The following is a 19,490-nucleotide window of genomic DNA, read 5'->3' on the forward strand; positions in this document are numbered from 1 at the left end:
TGGTTTATCGTAAGTCATTAATGCAAGTCCTAACTGCTCAGATGACGCTTTTAAGACTGCAAAGTCTTTCTTAAGACTGCAAAATCTTTGTTAACAACAAACAAAGGGGAAAAAAATATATGTTTTGACATACGGAATTCTATTTTTATTCATACTTAGACATGTGCAAATATGTGTTGGAGAGGGTAGGTTTGAATCAAATTCCTTCCAGTACACGCCTGAATGTATCGATGAATAAAACTGTGAAGGTAAATTCAAGGCAGTCGTTACGTTCGGCTGTGGATTCAAGTTATGGAACCAGGCCAACCTCCCCAAACATTATTTTGCACAAGACTATTTATAATTAATTTCTCCTCTGCACATCTTTACTTTATTTTCAACATGGTGATAGCATGCAGAATATGAGAAAGCAAGTTGAATCCTTCATGTGCTTTTCCAACATATATTTGAACCACAAATTTCTCCTAAACCAACAAAGCCCTCATAAACAATTAAGAAATGAATGGAAATTTTAAGTCTTCCCCAGCAATTTGACCAGAAACAGACTCAACTTTGACAACTGTCAATATGATTTATCATCATCGTACATAAACCTCAACTGTTAATTTACCCATACAATGAAAATGATATTGGAAAAACAGATCCTATTGAGGAAATTTAAAATCCTCACTTCAAAACGAAAACTTTGTTTCTATTTTGAGAACACAAACGCTGTCTGGCGCGTTAGTCTGGCAATTTTTTTCCTAAAACCCAACTAATGTAATGGCTCGTTGGTCTAGGGGTATGATTCTTGCTTTGGGTGCGAGAGGTCCCGGGTTCAAATCCCGGACGAGCCCAAGCAATTGGTGTTTTTCTTTTGAAACACGTAGCTTCCAACTGTGTTTAATATAGTCAGCAAAAATCATTTGTAGCAAAACCCTTCAAGTGCTCCACAGAGAAGATGTTGGCATGCCACCATCAATATATATATTTCCTGGTGCTTCTGATATCACCTTTCAAAGCTAACATCTTATATTAATACAAGTTTAGCTTTTACTTAGAATTGTATGAGAGAAATCATAAAAAATGTGTTGTTTTCATTATCAACCATTTAAAATCAATGGTTTATCGTAAGTCATTAATGCAAGTCCTAACTGCTCAGATGACGCTTTTAAGACTGCAAAGTCTTTCTTAAGACTGCAAAATCTTTGTTAACAACAAACAAAGTGGAAAAAAATATATGTTTTGACATACGGAATTCTATTTTTATTCATACTTAGACATGTGCAAATATGTGTTGGAGAGGGTAGGTTTGAATCAAATTCCTTCCAGTACACGCCTGAATGTATCGATGAATAAAACTGTAAAGGTAAATTCAAGGCAGTCGTTACGTTCGGCTGTGGATTCAAGTTATGGAACCAGGCCAACCTCCCCAAACATTATTTTGCACAAGACTATTTATAATTAATTTCTCCTCTGCACATCTTTACTTTATTTTCAACATGGTGATAGCATGCAGAATATGAGAAAGAAAGTTAAATCCTTCATGTGCTTTTCCAACATATATTTGAACCACAAATTTCTCCTAAACCAACAAAGCCCTCATAAACAATTAAGAAATGAATGGACATTTTAAGTCTTCCCCAGCAATTTGACCAGAAACAGACTCAACTTTGACAACTGTCAATATGATTTATCACCATCGTACATAAACCTCAACTGTTAATTTACCCATACAATGAAAATGATATTGGAAAAACAGATCCTATTGAGGAAATTTAAAATCCTCACTTCAAAACGAAAACTTTGTTTCTATTTTGAGAACACAAACGCTGTCTGGCGCGTTAGTCTGGCAATTTTTTTCCTAAAACCCAACTAATGTTAGTCTGGCAATTTTTTTCCTAAAACCAAACTAATGTAATGGCTCGTTGGTCTAGGGGTATGATTCTCGCTTTGGGTGCGAGAGGTCCCGGGTTCAAATCCCGGACGAGCCCAAGCAATTGTTGTTTTTCTTTTGAAACACGTAGCTTCCAACTGTGTTTAATATAGTCAGCAAAAATCATTTGTAGCAAAACCCTTCAAGTGCTCCACAGACAAGATGTTGGCATGCCACCATCAATATATATATTTCCTGGTGCTTCTGATATCACCTTTCAAAGCTAACATCTTATATTAATACAAGTTTAGCTTTTACTTAGAATTGTATGAAAGAAATCATAAAAAATGTGTTGTTTTCATTATCAACCATTTAAAATCAATGGTTTATCGTAAGTCATTAATGCAAGTCCTAACTGCTCAGATGACGCTTTTAAGACTGCAAAGTCTTTCTTAAGACTGCAAAATCTTTGTTAACAACAAACAAAGGGGAAAAAAATATATGTTTTGACATACGGAATTCTATTTTTATTCATACTTAGACATGTGCAAATATGTGTTGGAGAGGGTAGGTTTGAATCAAATTCCTTCCAGTACACGCCTGAATGTATCGATGAATAAAACTGTGAAGGTAAATTCAAGGCAGTCGTTACGTTCGGCTGTGGATTCAAGTTATGGAACCAGGCCAACCTCCCCAAACATTATTTTGCACAAGACTATTTATAATTAATTTCTCCTCTGCACATCTTTACTTTATTTTCAACATGGTGATAGCATGCAGAATATGAGAAAGCAAGTTGAATCCTTCATGTGCTTTTCCAACATATATTTGAACCACAAATTTCTCCTAAACCAACAAAGCCCTCATAAACAATTAAGAAATGAATGGAAATTTTAAGTCTTCCCCAGCAATTTGACCAGAAACAGACTCAACTTTGACAACTGTCAATATGATTTATCACCATCGTACATAAACCTCAACTGTTAATTTACCCATACAATGAAAATGATATTGGAAAAACAGATCCTATTGAGGAAATTTAAAATCCTCACTTCAAAACGAAAACTTTGTTTCTATTTTGAGAACACAAACGCTGTCTGGCGCGTTAGTCTGGCAATTTTTTTCCTAAAACCCAACTAATGTAATGGCTCGTTGGTCTAGGGGTATGATTCTTGCTTTGGGTGCGAGAGGTCCCGGGTTCAAATCCCGGACGAGCCCAAGCAATTGGTGTTTTTCTTTTGAAACACGTAGCTTCCAACTGTGTTTAATATAGTCAGCAAAAATCATTTGTAGCAAAACCCTTCAAGTGCTCCACAGAGAAGATGTTGGCATGCCACCATCAATATATATATTTCCTGGTGCTTCTGATATCACCTTTCAAAGCTAACATCTTATATTAATACAAGTTTAGCTTTTACTTAGAATTGTATGAGAGAAATCATAAAAAATGTGTTGTTTTCATTATCAACCATTTAAAATCAATGGTTTATCGTAAGTCATTAATGCAAGTCCTAACTGCTCAGATGACGCTTTTAAGACTGCAAAGTCTTTCTTAAGACTGCAAAATCTTTGTTAACAACAAAGAAAGGGGAAAAAATATATGTTTTGACATACGGAATTCTATTTTTATTCATACTTAGACATGTGCAAATATGTGTTGGAGAGGGTAGGTTTGAATCAAATTCCTTCCAGTACACGCCTGAATGTATCGATGAATAAAACTGTAAAGGTAAATTCAAGGCAGTCGTTACGTTCGGCTGTGGATTCAAGTTATGGAACCAGGCCAACCTCCCCAAACATTATTTTGCACAAGACTATTTATAATTAATTTCTCCTCTGCACATCTTTACTTTATTTTCAACATGGTGATAGCATGCAGAATATGAGAAAGAAAGTTAAATCCTTCATGTGCTTTTCCAACATATATTTGAACCACAAATTTCTCCTAAACCAACAAAGCCCTCATAAACAATTAAGAAATGTATGGACATTTTAAGTCTTCCCCAGCAATTTGACCAGAAACAGACTCAACTTTGACAACTGTCAATATGATTTATCACCATCGTACATAAACCTCAACTGTTAATTTACCCATACAATGAAAATGATATTGGAAAAACAGATCCTATTGAGGAAATTTAAAATCCTCACTTCAAAACGAAAACTTTGTTTCTATTTTGAGAACACAAACGCTGTCTGGCGCGTTAGTCTGGCAATTTTTTTCCTAAAACCCAACTAATGTTAGTCTGGCAATTTTTTTCCTAAAACCCAACTAATGTAATGGCTCGTTGGTCTAGGGGTATGATTCTCGCTGTGGGTGCGAGAGGTCCCGGGTTCAAATCCCGGACGAGCCCAAGCAATTGGTGTTTTTCTTTTGAAACACGTAGCTTCCAACTGTGTTTAATATAGTCAGCAAAAATCATTTGTAGCAAAACCCTTCAAGTGCTCCACAGAGAAGATGTTGGCATGCCACCATCAATATAAATATTTCCTGGTGCTTCTGATATCACCTTTCAAAGCTAACATCTTATATTAATACAAGTTTAGCTTTTACTTAGAATTGTATGAGAGAAATCATAAAAAATGTGTTGTTTTCATTATCAACCATTTAAAATCAATGGTTTATCGTAAGTCATTAATGCAAGTCCTAACTGCTCAGATGACGCTTTTAAGACTGCAAAGTCTTTCTTAAGACTGCAAAATCTTTGTTAACAACAAAGAAAGGGGAAAAATATATGTTTTGACATACGGAATTCTATTTTTATTCATACTTAGACATGTGCAAATATGTGTTGGAGAGGGTAGGTTTGAATCAAATTCCTTCCAGTACACGCCTGAATGTATCGATGAATAAAACTGTGAAGGTAAATTCAAGGCAGTCGTTACGTTCGGCTGTGGATTCAAGTTATGGAACCAGGCCAACCTCCCCAAACATTATTTTGCACAAGACTATTTATAATTAATTTCTCCTCTGCACATCTTTACTTTATTTTCAACATGGTGATAGCATGCAGAATATGAGAAAGAAAGTTAAATCCTTCATGTGCTTTTCCAACATATATTTGAACCACAAATTTCTCCTAAACCAACAAAGCCCTCATAAACAATTAAGAAATGTATGGACATTTTAAGTCTTCCCCAGCAATTTGACCAGAAACAGACTCAACTTTGACAACTGTCAATATGATTTATCACCATCGTACATAAACCTCAACTGTTAATTTACCCATACAATGAAAATGATATTGGAAAAACAGATCCTATTGAGGAAATTTAAAATCCTCACTTCAAAACGAAAACTTTGTTTCTATTTTGAAAACACAAACGCTGTCTGGCGCGTTAGTCTGGCAATTTTTTTCCTAAAACCCAACTAATGTTAGTCTGGCAATTTTTTTCCTAAAACCCAACTAATGTAATGGCTCGTTGGTCTAGGGGTATGATTCTCGCTTTGGGTGCGAGAGGTCCCGGGTTCAAATCCCGGACGAGCCCAAGCAATTGGTGTTTTTCTTTTGAAACACGTAGCTTCCAACTGTGTTTAATATAGTCAGCAAAAATCATTTGTAGCAAAACCCTTCAAGTGCTCCACAGACACGATGTTGGCATGCCACCATCAATATATATATTTCCTGGTGCTTCTGATATCACCTTTCAAAGCTAACATCTTATATTAATACAAGTTTAGCTTTTACTTAGAATTGTATGAGAGAAATCATAAAAAATGTGTTGTTTTCATTATCAACCATTTAAAATCAATGGTTTATCGTAAGTCATTAATGCAAGTCCTAACTGCTCAGATGACGCTTTTAAGACTGCAAAGTCTTTCTTAAGACTGCAAAATCTTTGTTAACAACAAACAAAGGGGAAAAAATATATGTTTTGACATACGGAATTCTATTTTTATTCATACTTAGACTTGTGCAAATATGTGATGGAGAGGGTAGGTTTGACTCAAATTCCTTCCAGTACACGCCTGAATGTATCGATGAATAAAACTGTAAAGGTAAATTCAAGGCAGTCGTTACGTTCGGCTGTGGATTCAAGTTATGGAACCAGGCCAACCTCCCCAAACATTATTTTGCACAAGACTATTTATAATTAATTTCTCCTCTGCACATCTTTACTTTATTTTCAACATGGTGATAGCATGCAGAATATGAGAAAGAAAGTTAAATCCTTCATGTGCTTTTCCAACATATATTTGAACCACAAATTTCTCCTAAACCAACAAAGCCCTCATAAACAATTAAGAAATGAATGGACATTTTAAGTCTTCCCCAGCAATTTGACCAGAAACAGACTCAACTTTGACAACTGTCAATATGATTTATCACCATCGTACATAAACCTCAACTGTTAATTTACCCATACAATGAAAATGATATTGGAAAAACAGATCCTATTGAGGAAATTTAAAATCCTCACTTCAAAACGAAAACTTTGTTTCTATTTTGAGAACACAAACGCTGTCTGGCGCGTTAGTCTGGCAATTTTTTTCCTAAAACCTAACTAATGTAATGGCTCGTTGGTCTAGGGGTATGATTCTCGCTTTGGGTGCGAGAGGTCCCGGGTTCAAATCCCGGACGAGCCCAAGCAATTGCTACTTTTTTTTGAAACACGTAGCTTCCAACTGTGTTTAATATAGTCAGCAAAAATCATTTGTAGCAAAACCCTTCAAGTGCTCCACAGAGAAGATGTTGGCATGCCACCATCAATATATATATTTCCTGGTGCTTCTGATATCACCTTTCAAAGCTAACATCTTATATTAATACAAGTTTAGCTTTTACTTAGAATTGTATGAGAGAAATCATAAAAAATGTGTTGTTTTCATTATCAACCATTTAAAATCAATGGTTTATCGTAAGTCATTAATGCAAGTCCTAACTGCTCAGATGACGCATTTAAGACTGCAAAGTCTTTCTTAAGACTGCAAAATCTTTGTTAACAACAAACAAAAGGGAAAAAAATATATGTTTTGACATACGGAATTCTATTTTTATTCATACTTAGACATGTGCAAATATGTGTTGGAGAGGGTAGGTTTGAATCAAATTCCTTCCAGTACACGCCTGAATGTATCGATGAATAAAACTGTAAAGGTAAATTCAAGGCAGTCGTTACGTTCGGCTGTGGATTCAAGTTATGGAACCAGGCCAACCTCCCCAAACATTATTTTGCACAAGACTATTTATAATTAATTTCTCCTCTGCACATCTTTACTTTATTTTCAACATGGTGATAGCATGCAGAATATGAGAAAGAAAGTTAAATCCTTCATGTGCTTTTCCAACATATATTTGAACCACAAATTTCTCCTAAACCAACAAAGCCCTCATAAACAATTAAGAAATGAATGGACATTTTAAGTCTTCCCCAGCAATTTGACCAGAAACAGACTCAACTTTGACAACTGTCAATATGATTTATCACCATCGTACATAAACCTCAACTGTTAATTTACCCATACAATGAAAATGATATTGGAAAAACAGATCCTATTGAGGAAATTTAAAATCCTCACTTCAAAACGAAAACTTTGTTTCTATTTTGAGAACACAAACGCTGTCTGGCGCGTTAGTCTGGCAATTTTTTTCCTAAAACCCAACTAATGTTAGTCTGGCAATTTTTTTCCTAAAACCAAACTAATGTAATGGCTCGTTGGTCTAGGGGTATGATTCTCGATTTGGGTGCGAGAGGTCCCGGGTTCAAATCCCGGACGAGCCCAAGCAATTGTTGTTTTTCTTTTGAAACACGTAGCTTCCAACTGTGTTTAATATAGTCAGCAAAAATCATTTGTAGCAAAACCCTTCAAGTGCTCCACAGACAAGATGTTGGCATGCCACCATCAATATATATATTTCCTGGTGCTTCTGATATCACCTTTCAAAGCTAACATCTTATATTAATACAAGTTTAGCTTTTACTTAGAATTGTATGAAAGAAATCATAAAAAATGTGTTGTTTTCATTATCAACCATTTAAAATCAATGGTTTATCGTAAGTCATTAATGCAAGTCCTAACTGCTCAGATGACGCTTTTAAGACTGCAAAGTCTTTCTTAAGACTGCAAAATCTTTGTTAACAACAAACAAAGGGGAAAAAAATATATGTTTTGACATACGGAATTCTATTTTTATTCATACTTAGACATGTGCAAATATGTGTTGGAGAGGGTAGGTTTGAATCAAATTCCTTCCAGTACACGCCTGAATGTATCGATGAATAAAACTGTGAAGGTAAATTCAAGGCAGTCGTTACGTTCGGCTGTGGATTCAAGTTATGGAACCAGGCCAACCTCCCCAAACATTATTTTGCACAAGACTATTTATAATTAATTTCTCCTCTGCACATCTTTACTTTATTTTCAACATGGTGATAGCATGCAGAATATGAGAAAGCAAGTTGAATCCTTCATGTGCTTTTCCAACATATATTTGAACCACAAATTTCTCCTAAACCAACAAAGCCCTCATAAACAATTAAGAAATGAATGGAAATTTTAAGTCTTCCCCAGCAATTTGACCAGAAACAGACTCAACTTTGACAACTGTCAATATGATTTATCACCATCGTACATAAACCTCAACTGTTAATTTACCCATACAATGAAAATGATATTGGAAAAACAGATCCTATTGAGGAAATTTAAAATCCTCACTTCAAAACGAAAACTTTGTTTCTATTTTGAGAACACAAACGCTGTCTGGCGCGTTAGTCTGGCAATTTTTTTCCTAAAACCCAACTAATGTTAGTCTGGCAATTTTTTTCCTAAAACCCAACTAATGTAATGGCTCGTTGGTCTAGGGGTATGATTCTCGCTGTGGGTGCGAGAGGTCCCGGGTTCAAATCCCGGACGAGCCCAAGCAATTGGTGTTTTTCTTTTGAAACACGTAGCTTCCAACTGTGTTTAATATAGTCAGCAAAAATCATTTGTAGCAAAACCCTTCAAGTGCTCCACAGAGAAGATGTTGGCATGCCACCATCAATATAAATATTTCCTGGTGCTTCTGATATCACCTTTCAAAGCTAACATCTTATATTAATACAAGTTTAGCTTTTACTTAGAATTGTATGAGAGAAATCATAAAAAATGTGTTGTTTTCATTATCAACCATTTAAAATCAATGGTTTATCGTAAGTCATTAATGCAAGTCCTAACTGCTCAGATGACGCTTTTAAGACTGCAAAGTCTTTCTTAAGACTGCAAAATCTTTGTTAACAACAAACAAAGTGGAAAAAAATATATGTTTTGACATACGGAATTCTATTTTTATTCATACTTAGACATGTGCAAATATGTGTTGGAGAGGGTAGGTTTGAATCAAATTCCTTCCAGTACACGCCTGAATGTATCGATGAATAAAACTGTAAAGGTAAATTCAAGGCAGTCGTTACGTTCGGCTGTGGATTCAAGTTATGGAACCAGGCCAACCTCCCCAAACATTATTTTGCACAAGACTATTTATAATTAATTTCTCCTCTGCACATCTTTACTTTATTTTCAACATGGTGATAGCATGCAGAATATGAGAAAGAAAGTTAAATCCTTCATGTGCTTTTCCAACATATATTTGAACCACAAATTTCTCCTAAACCAACAAAGCCCTCATAAACAATTAAGAAATGAATGGACATTTTAAGTCTTCCCCAGCAATTTGACCAGAAACAGACTCAACTTTGACAACTGTCAATATGATTTATCACCATCGTACATAAACCTCAACTGTTAATTTACCCATACAATGAAAATGATATTGGAAAAACAGATCCTATTGAGGAAATTTAAAATCCTCACTTCAAAACGAAAACTTTGTTTCTATTTTGAAAACACAAACGCTGTCTGGCGCGTTAGTCTGGCAATTTTTTTCCTAAAACCCAACTAATGTTAGTCTGGCAATTTTTTTCCTAAAACCCAACTAATGTAATGGCTCGTTGGTCTAGGGGTATGATTCTCGCTGTGGGTGCGAGAGGTCCCGGGTTCAAATCCCGGACGAGCCCAAGCAATTGGTGTTTTTCTTTTGAAACACGTAGCTTCCAACTGTGTTTAATATAGTCAGCAAAAATCATTTGTAGCAAAACCCTTCAAGTGCTCCACAGAGAAGATGTTGGCATGCCACCATCAATATAAATATTTCCTGGTGCTTCTGATATCACCTTTCAAAGCTAACATCTTATATTAATACAAGTTTAGCTTTTACTTAGAATTGTATGAGAGAAATCATAAAAAATGTGTTGTTTTCATTATCAACCATTTAAAATCAATGGTTTATCGTAAGTCATTAATGCAAGTCCTAACTGCTCAGATGACGCTTTTAAGACTGCAAAGTCTTTCTTAAGACTGCAAAATCTTTGTTAACAACAAACAAAGTGGAAAAAAATATATGTTTTGACATACGGAATTCTATTTTTATTCATACTTAGACATGTGCAAATATGTGTTGGAGAGGGTAGGTTTGAATCAAATTCCTTCCAGTACACGCCTGAATGTATCGATGAATAAAACTGTAAAGGTAAATTCAAGGCAGTCGTTACGTTCGGCTGTGGATTCAAGTTATGGAACCAGGCCAACCTCCCCAAACATTATTTTGCACAAGACTATTTATAATTAATTTCTCCTCTGCACATCTTTACTTTATTTTCAACATGGTGATAGCATGCAGAATATGAGAAAGAAAGTTAAATCCTTCATGTGCTTTTCCAACATATATTTGAACCACAAATTTCTCCTAAACCAACAAAGCCCTCATAAACAATTAAGAAATGAATGGACATTTTAAGTCTTCCCCAGCAATTTGACCAGAAACAGACTCAACTTTGACAACTGTCAATATGATTTATCACCATCGTACATAAACCTCAACTGTTAATTTACCCATACAATGAAAATGATATTGGAAAAACAGATCCTATTGAGGAAATTTAAAATCCTCACTTCAAAACGAAAACTTTGTTTCTATTTTGAAAACACAAACGCTGTCTGGCGCGTTAGTCTGGCAATTTTTTTCCTAAAACCCAACTAATGTTAGTCTGGCAATTTTTTTCCTAAAACCCAACTAATGTAATGGCTCGTTGGTCTAGGGGTATGATTCTCGCTTTGGGTGCGAGAGGTCCCGGGTTCAAATCCCGGACGAGCCCAAGCAATTGGTGTTTTTCTTTTGAAACACGTAGCTTCCAACTGTGTTTAATATAGTCAGCAAAAATCATTTGTAGCAAAACCCTTCAAGTGCTCCACAGACAAGATGTTGGCATGCCACCATCAATATATATATTTCCTGGTGCTTCTGATATCACCTTTCAAAGCTAACATCTTATATTAATACAAGTTTTGCTTTTACTTAGAATTGTATGAAAGAAATCATAAAAAATGTGTTGTTTTCATTATCAACCATTTAAAATCAATGGTTTATCGTAAGTCATTAATGCAAGTCCTAACTGCTCAGATGACGCTTTTAAGACTGCAAAGTCTTTCTTAAGACTGCAAAATCTTTGTTAACAACAAACAAAGGGGAAAAAAATATATGTTTTGACATACGGAATTCTATTTTTATTCATACTTAGACATGTGCAAATATGTGTTGGAGAGGGTAGGTTTGAATCAAATTCCTTCCAGTACACGCCTGAATGTATCGATGAATAAAACTGTGAAGGTAAATTCAAGGCAGTCGTTACGTTCGGCTGTGGATTCAAGTTATGGAACCAGGCCAACCTCCCCAAACATTATTTTGCACAAGACTATTTATAATTAATTTCTCCTCTGCACATCTTTACTTTATTTTCAACATGGTGATAGCATGCAGAATATGAGAAAGCAAGTTGAATCCTTCATGTGCTTTTCCAACATATATTTGAACCACAAATTTCTCCTAAACCAACAAAGCCCTCATAAACAATTAAGAAATGAATGGAAATTTTAAGTCTTCCCCAGCAATTTGACCAGAAACAGACTCAACTTTGACAACTGTCAATATGATTTATCATCATCGTACATAAACCTCAACTGTTAATTTACCCATACAATGAAAATGATATTGGAAAAACAGATCCTATTGAGGAAATTTAAAATCCTCACTTCAAAACGAAAACTTTGTTTCTATTTTGAGAACACAAACGCTGTCTGGCGCGTTAGTCTGGCAATTTTTTTCCTAAAACCCAACTAATGTAATGGCTCGTTGGTCTAGGGGTATGATTCTTGCTTTGGGTGCGAGAGGTCCCGGGTTCAAATCCCGGACGAGCCCAAGCAATTGGTGTTTTTCTTTTGAAACACGTAGCTTCCAACTGTGTTTAATATAGTCAGCAAAAATCATTTGTAGCAAAACCCTTCAAGTGCTCCACAGAGAAGATGTTGGCATGCCACCATCAATATATATATTTCCTGGTGCTTCTGATATCACCTTTCAAAGCTAACATCTTATATTAATACAAGTTTAGCTTTTACTTAGAATTGTATGAGAGAAATCATAAAAAATGTGTTGTTTTCATTATCAACCATTTAAAATCAATGGTTTATCGTAAGTCATTAATGCAAGTCCTAACTGCTCAGATGACGCTTTTAAGACTGCAAAGTCTTTCTTAAGACTGCAAAATCTTTGTTAACAACAAACAAAGTGGAAAAAAATATATGTTTTGACATACGGAATTCTATTTTTATTCATACTTAGACATGTGCAAATATGTGTTGGAGAGGGTAGGTTTGAATCAAATTCCTTCCAGTACACGCCTGAATGTATCGATGAATAAAACTGTAAAGGTAAATTCAAGGCAGTCGTTACGTTCGGCTGTGGATTCAAGTTATGGAACCAGGCCAACCTCCCCAAACATTATTTTGCACAAGACTATTTATAATTAATTTCTCCTCTGCACATCTTTACTTTATTTTCAACATGGTGATAGCATGCAGAATATGAGAAAGAAAGTTAAATCCTTCATGTGCTTTTCCAACATATATTTGAACCACAAATTTCTCCTAAACCAACAAAGCCCTCATAAACAATTAAGAAATGAATGGACATTTTAAGTCTTCCCCAGCAATTTGACCAGAAACAGACTCAACTTTGACAACTGTCAATATGATTTATCACCATCGTACATAAACCTCAACTGTTAATTTACCCATACAATGAAAATGATATTGGAAAAACAGATCCTATTGAGGAAATTTAAAATCCTCACTTCAAAACGAAAACTTTGTTTCTATTTTGAGAACACAAACGCTGTCTGGCGCGTTAGTCTGGCAATTTTTTTCCTAAAACCCAACTAATGTTAGTCTGGCAATTTTTTTCCTAAAACCAAACTAATGTAATGGCTCGTTGGTCTAGGGGTATGATTCTCGCTTTGGGTGCGAGAGGTCCCGGGTTCAAATCCCGGACGAGCCCAAGCAATTGTTGTTTTTCTTTTGAAACACGTAGCTTCCAACTGTGTTTAATATAGTCAGCAAAAATCATTTGTAGCAAAACCCTTCAAGTGCTCCACAGACAAGATGTTGGCATGCCACCATCAATATATATATTTCCTGGTGCTTCTGATATCACCTTTCAAAGCTAACATCTTATATTAATACAAGTTTAGCTTTTACTTAGAATTGTATGAAAGAAATCATAAAAAATGTGTTGTTTTCATTATCAACCATTTAAAATCAATGGTTTATCGTAAGTCATTAATGCAAGTCCTAACTGCTCAGATGACGCTTTTAAGACTGCAAAGTCTTTCTTAAGACTGCAAAATCTTTGTTAACAACAAACAAAGGGGAAAAAAATATATGTTTTGACATACGGAATTCTATTTTTATTCATACTTAGACATGTGCAAATATGTGTTGGAGAGGGTAGGTTTGAATCAAATTCCTTCCAGTACACGCCTGAATGTATCGATGAATAAAACTGTGAAGGTAAATTCAAGGCAGTCGTTACGTTCGGCTGTGGATTCAAGTTATGGAACCAGGCCAACCTCCCCAAACATTATTTTGCACAAGACTATTTATAATTAATTTCTCCTCTGCACATCTTTACTTTATTTTCAACATGGTGATAGCATGCAGAATATGAGAAAGCAAGTTGAATCCTTCATGTGCTTTTCCAACATATATTTGAACCACAAATTTCTCCTAAACCAACAAAGCCCTCATAAACAATTAAGAAATGAATGGAAATTTTAAGTCTTCCCCAGCAATTTGACCAGAAACAGACTCAACTTTGACAACTGTCAATATGATTTATCACCATCGTACATAAACCTCAACTGTTAATTTACCCATACAATGAAAATGATATTGGAAAAACAGATCCTATTGAGGAAATTTAAAATCCTCACTTCAAAACGAAAACTTTGTTTCTATTTTGAGAACACAAACGCTGTCTGGCGCGTTAGTCTGGCAATTTTTTTCCTAAAACCCAACTAATGTAATGGCTCGTTGGTCTAGGGGTATGATTCTTGCTTTGGGTGCGAGAGGTCCCGGGTTCAAATCCCGGACGAGCCCAAGCAATTGGTGTTTTTCTTTTGAAACACGTAGCTTCCAACTGTGTTACATAGTTACATAGTTAGATAGCTGAAAAGAGACTTGCGTCCATCAAGTTCAGCCTTCCTCACACCTGTTTTTTGCTGTTGATCCAAAAGAAAAGAAAAAAAAAAAAAAAAAAAAGAAAAAAACCCAGTTTGAAGCACAATTTTGCAACAAGCTAGGACAAAAAATTCCTTCTTGACCCCAGAATGGCAGTCAGATTTATCCTTGAATCAAGCAGTTATTACCCTACATTGAAAGATTATATCCTTGAATATTCTGTTTTTGCAAGTATGCATCTAGTAGCTGTTTGAACATCTGTATGGACTCTGATAAAACCACTTCTTCAGGCAGAGAATTCCACATCCTGATTGTTCTTACAGTAAAAAAACCTTTCCTTTGCCTTAGACGAAATCTTCTTTCTTCCAGTCTAAACGCATGGCCTCGTGTCCTATGTAAAGTCCGGTTTGTGAATAGATTTCCACACAATGGTTTGTATTGGCCCCGAATATATTTGTATAATGTTATCATATCCCCTCTCAGGCGACGTTTTTCTAAACTAAATAGGTTTAAATTTGTTAACCTTTCTTCATAGCTGATATGTTCCATTCCTTTTATTAATTTTGTAGCCCGCCTCTGCACTTTTTCTAGTGCCATGATATCCTTCTTTAGAACAGGTGCCCAAAATTGCACAGCATATTCAATATGTGGTCTTACCAGTGATTTATAGAGAGGCAAAATGATATTCTCGTCCCGAGAATGAATGCCCTTTTTCATGCATGACAATACCTTACTGGCCTTGGCCACTGCTGATTGACATTGCACATTGTTGCATAGTTTGTTGTCTATAACAATTCCCAAGTCCTTTTCGTGTGTTGTTATCCCTAATTCGCTTCCATTAAGGGTATACGTTGCTTGTGTATTCTTTACGCCGAAGTGCATAACTTTGCATTTTTCAACATTAAATTTCATCTGCCATTTGAGTGCCCAGTCCCCCAGTCTATCTAAATCCTTCTGCAGCAAAGTAATATCTTGCTCACATTGTATTATTTTACAAAGTTTTGTGTCATCTGCAAACACTGAAACATGACTTTCAATGCTGTCTTCAAGATCATTTATAAAAATGTTAAATAGAAGGGGTCCCAGAACAGACCCCTGAGGGACACCACTTGCCACCTCTGTCCAGCTTGAAAATTTACCATTAACAACAACTCTTTGTATTCTGTTTTTAAGCCAATGTTCTACCCAAGAACAAGCATTTTCATCGAGACCGATTTCCTTGAGTTTGAACACTAATCTTTTGTGTGGAACTGTATCAAATGCCTTGGCAAAATCCAAATAGATCACATCCACTGCAACACCCTGATCTATACTTCTACTTACTTCTTCGTAGAAAGCAATCAAGTTAGTTTGACACGACCTGTGCTTCATAAAACCGTGCTGATTTTTGCTGATAACCATATTCTTCTCAAGGAATTCTTGAATATTATCCCTTAATAACCTTTCAAATATTTTACCAGCCACAGAAGTTAAGCTCACAGGTCTATAATTTCCAGGCAAGGATTTTGAACCCTTTTTGAATATAGGAACCACATCTGCCTTCCTCCAATCCTCCGGAACACTTCCTGAAAGAAAAGAATCTTGAAAGATTAAAAACAGAGGTTCACTTATTTCTACACTTAGTTCCTTAAGTACACGTGGATGGATACCGTCAGGCCCTGGAGCTTTGTTTATATTAACTTTCTTTAGTTGCTGCAGCACATTGTCTTGAGTTAACCAATTACAATTATTCTGCAAGTTTTTAGTAGCAATCATTTGCACATCTATTGCCATGGGTTCTTCTTTAATATATACGGAGGAGAAATAGTTATTTAGAATTCCTGCCTTTTCTTGGTCTTCATTAACCAACACCCCCGTTTCAGTTTTAAGTGTACCTATACTTTCATTTTTGGGTTTTTTGGAATTTATGTACTTAAAAAATGCTTTGGGGTTGGTTTTGCTCTCTTTAGCTATCATTTTTTCATTTTGAAGTTTAGCAAGTTTAATTGCCTTTTTGCACGCATTATTTGCTTTCTTATATCTTTTATAAGATGCATCTGATTTGTCTGATTTAAATGCTTTAAATGCCCTTTTCTTATTTTTAATCTCTTGTTTTACTTCTCTACTAAGCCACATTGGTTTTAATTTGTTTCTTTTATACTTATTTCCCAATGGTACATACTGAGAAATGTACCTTTCTAATATTTGTTGGAAGATGATCCATTTATCCTCAGTGTTCTTTTCACTAAAGAGTTTATGCCAGTCAATATATTGTAAAGCTTCCCTTATCTTATTGAAATTGGCCTTTTTAAAATTATATGTTTTAGTATACCCCATGTGCTTTTGTTTTTTTGAGTTTATTTCAAAGGACACTATATTGTGATCACTATTTCCCAAGTGCTCACCTACTTGAATGTTGGTCAAAAGATCAACGTTGTTTGTTAAAACCAGGTCCAGACAAGCGTCCATTCTAGTTGGTGCTTGTACAAGTTGTGACATGAAGTGTTTAATATAGTCAGCAAAAATCATTTGTAGCAAAACCCTTCAAGTGCTCCACAGAGAAGATGTTGGCATGCCACCATCAATATATATATTTCCTGGTGCTTCTGATATCACCTTTCAAAGCTAACATCTTATATTAATACAAGTTTAGCTTTTACTTAGAATTGTATGAGAGAAATCATAAAAAATGTGTTGTTTTCATTATCAACCATTTAAAATCAATGGTTTATCGTAAGTCATTAATGCAAGTCCTAACTGCTCAGATGACGCTTTTAAGACTGCAAAGTCTTTCTTAAGACTGCAAAATCTTTGTTAACAACAAAGAAAGGGGAAAAAATATATGTTTTGACATACGGAATTCTATTTTTATTCATACTTAGACATGTGCAAATATGTGTTGGAGAGGGTAGGTTTGAATCAAATTCCTTCCAGTACACGCCTGAATGTATCGATGAATAAAACTGTAAAGGTAAATTCAAGGCAGTCGTTACGTTCGGCTGTGGATTCAAGTTATGGAACCAGGCCAACCTCCCCAAACATTATTTTGCACAAGACTATTTATAATTAATTTCTCCTCTGCACATCTTTACTTTATTTTCAACATGGTGATAGCATGCAGAATATGAGAAAGAAAGTTAAATCCTTCATGTGCTTTTCCAACATATATTTGAACCACAAATTTCTCCTAAACCAACAAAGCCCTCATAAACAATTAAGAAATGTATGGACATTTTAAGTCTTCCCCAGCAATTTGACCAGAAAAAGACTCAACTTTGACAACTGTCAATATGATTTATCACCATCGTACATAAACCTCAACTGTTAATTTACCCATACAATGAAAATGATATTGGAAAAACAGATCCTATTGAGGAAATTTAAAATCCTCACTTCAAAACGAAAACTTTGTTTCTATTTTGAGAACACAAACGCTGTCTGGCGCGTTAGTCTGGCAATTTTTTTCCTAAAACCCAACTAATGTTAGTCTGGCAATTTTTTTCCTAAAACCCAACTAATGTAATGGCTCGTTGGTCTAGGGGTATGATTCTCGCTGTGGGTGCGAGAGGTCCCGGGTTCAAATCCCGGACGAGCCCAAGCAATTGGTGTTTTTCTTTTGAAACACGTAGCTTCCAACTGTGTTTAATATAGTCAGCAAAAATCATTTGTAGCAAAACCCTTCAAGTGCTCCACAGAGAAGATGTTGGCATGCCACCATCAATATAAATATTTCCTGGTGCTTCTGATATCACCTTTCAAAGCTAACATCTTATATTAATACAAGTTTAGCTTTTACTTAGAATTGTATGAGAGAAATCATAAAAAATGTGTTGTTTTCATTATCAACCATTTAAAATCAATGGTTTATCGTAAGTCATTAATGCAAGTCCTAACTGCTCAGATGACGCTTTTAAGACTGCAAAGTCTTTCTTAAGACTGCAAAATCTTTGTTAACAACAAAGAAAGGGGAAAAATATATGTTTTGACATACGGAATTCTATTTTTATTCATACTTAGACATGTGCAAATATGTGTTGGAGAGGGTAGGTTTGAATCAAATTCCTTCCAGTACACGCCTGAATGTATCGATGAATAAAACTGTAAAGGTAAATTCAAGGCAGTCGTTACGTTCGGCTGTGGATTCAAGTTATGGAACCAGGCCAACCTCCCCAAACATTATTTTGCACAAGACTATTTATAATTAATTTCTCCTCTGCACATCTTTACTTTATTTTCAACATGGTGATAGCATGCAGAATATGAGAAAGAAAGTTAAATCCTTCATGTGCTTTTCCAACATATATTTGAACCACAAATTTCTCCTAAACCAACAAAGCCCTCATAAACAATTAAGAAATGAATGGACATTTTAAGTCTTCCCCAGCAATTTGACCAGAAACAGACTCAACTTTGACAACTGTCAATATGATTTATCACCATCGTACATAAACCTCAACTGTTAATTTACCCATACAATGAAAATGATATTGGAAAAACAGATCCTATTGAGGAAATTTAAAATCCTCACTTCAAAACGAAAACTTTGTTTCTATTTTGAAAACACAAACGCTGTCTGGCGCGTTAGTCTGGCAATTTTTTTCCTAAAACCCAACTAATGTTAGTCTGGCAATTTTTTTCCTAAAACCCAACTAATGTAATGGCTCGTTGGTCTAGGGGTATGATTCTCGCTTTGGGTGCGAGAGGTCCCGGGTTCAAATCCCGGACGAGCCCAAGCAATTGGTGTTTTTCTTTTGAAACACGTAGCTTCCAACTGTGTTTAATATAGTCAGCAAAAATCATTTGTAGCAAAACCCTTCAAGTGCTCCACAGACAAGATGTTGGCATGCCACCATCAATATATATATTTCCTGGTGCTTCTGATATCACCTTTCAAAGCTAACATCTTATATTAATACAAGTTTAGCTTTTACTTAGAATTGTATGAGAGAAATCATAAAAAATGTGTTGTTTTCATTATCAACCATTTAAAATCAATGGTTTATCGTAAGTCATTAATGCAAGTCCTAACTGCTCAGATGACGCTTTTAAGACTGCAAAGTCTTTCTTAAGACTGCAAAATCTTTGTTAACAACAAACAAAGGG

At 35.3% G+C, this 19,490-nt stretch overlaps 6 non-coding genes across 6 annotated transcripts; all 6 read left to right on the plus strand.

Annotated features, from left to right (window-relative positions):
- The first annotated feature begins 1,901 nt into the window (after positions 1 to 1,901).
- TRNAP-UGG (transfer RNA proline (anticodon UGG)) lies at positions 1,902 to 1,973 on the plus strand. The gene has a single exon. It is a non-coding gene; the product is annotated as a tRNA-Pro (tRNA).
- A 3,299-nt stretch (positions 1,974 to 5,272) lies between these two features.
- On the plus strand, positions 5,273 to 5,344 carry TRNAP-UGG (transfer RNA proline (anticodon UGG)). Its single transcript has one exon. It is a non-coding gene; the product is annotated as a tRNA-Pro (tRNA).
- A 1,027-nt stretch (positions 5,345 to 6,371) lies between these two features.
- TRNAP-UGG (transfer RNA proline (anticodon UGG)) lies at positions 6,372 to 6,443 on the plus strand. The gene has a single exon. It is a non-coding gene; the product is annotated as a tRNA-Pro (tRNA).
- Positions 6,444 to 10,918: 4,475 nt separating this feature from the next.
- TRNAP-UGG (transfer RNA proline (anticodon UGG)) lies at positions 10,919 to 10,990 on the plus strand. Its single transcript has one exon. It is a non-coding gene; the product is annotated as a tRNA-Pro (tRNA).
- A 2,165-nt stretch (positions 10,991 to 13,155) lies between these two features.
- TRNAP-UGG (transfer RNA proline (anticodon UGG)) lies at positions 13,156 to 13,227 on the plus strand. The gene has a single exon. It is a non-coding gene; the product is annotated as a tRNA-Pro (tRNA).
- Positions 13,228 to 19,046: 5,819 nt separating this feature from the next.
- Positions 19,047 to 19,118, plus strand: TRNAP-UGG (transfer RNA proline (anticodon UGG)). Its single transcript has one exon. It is a non-coding gene; the product is annotated as a tRNA-Pro (tRNA).
- Positions 19,119 to 19,490: the final 372 nt, after the last annotated feature.

Source organism: Pelobates fuscus, chromosome 6, assembly GCF_036172605.1.
Source record: "Pelobates fuscus isolate aPelFus1 chromosome 6, aPelFus1.pri, whole genome shotgun sequence".
NCBI lineage: Eukaryota > Metazoa > Chordata > Amphibia > Anura > Pelobatidae > Pelobates > Pelobates fuscus.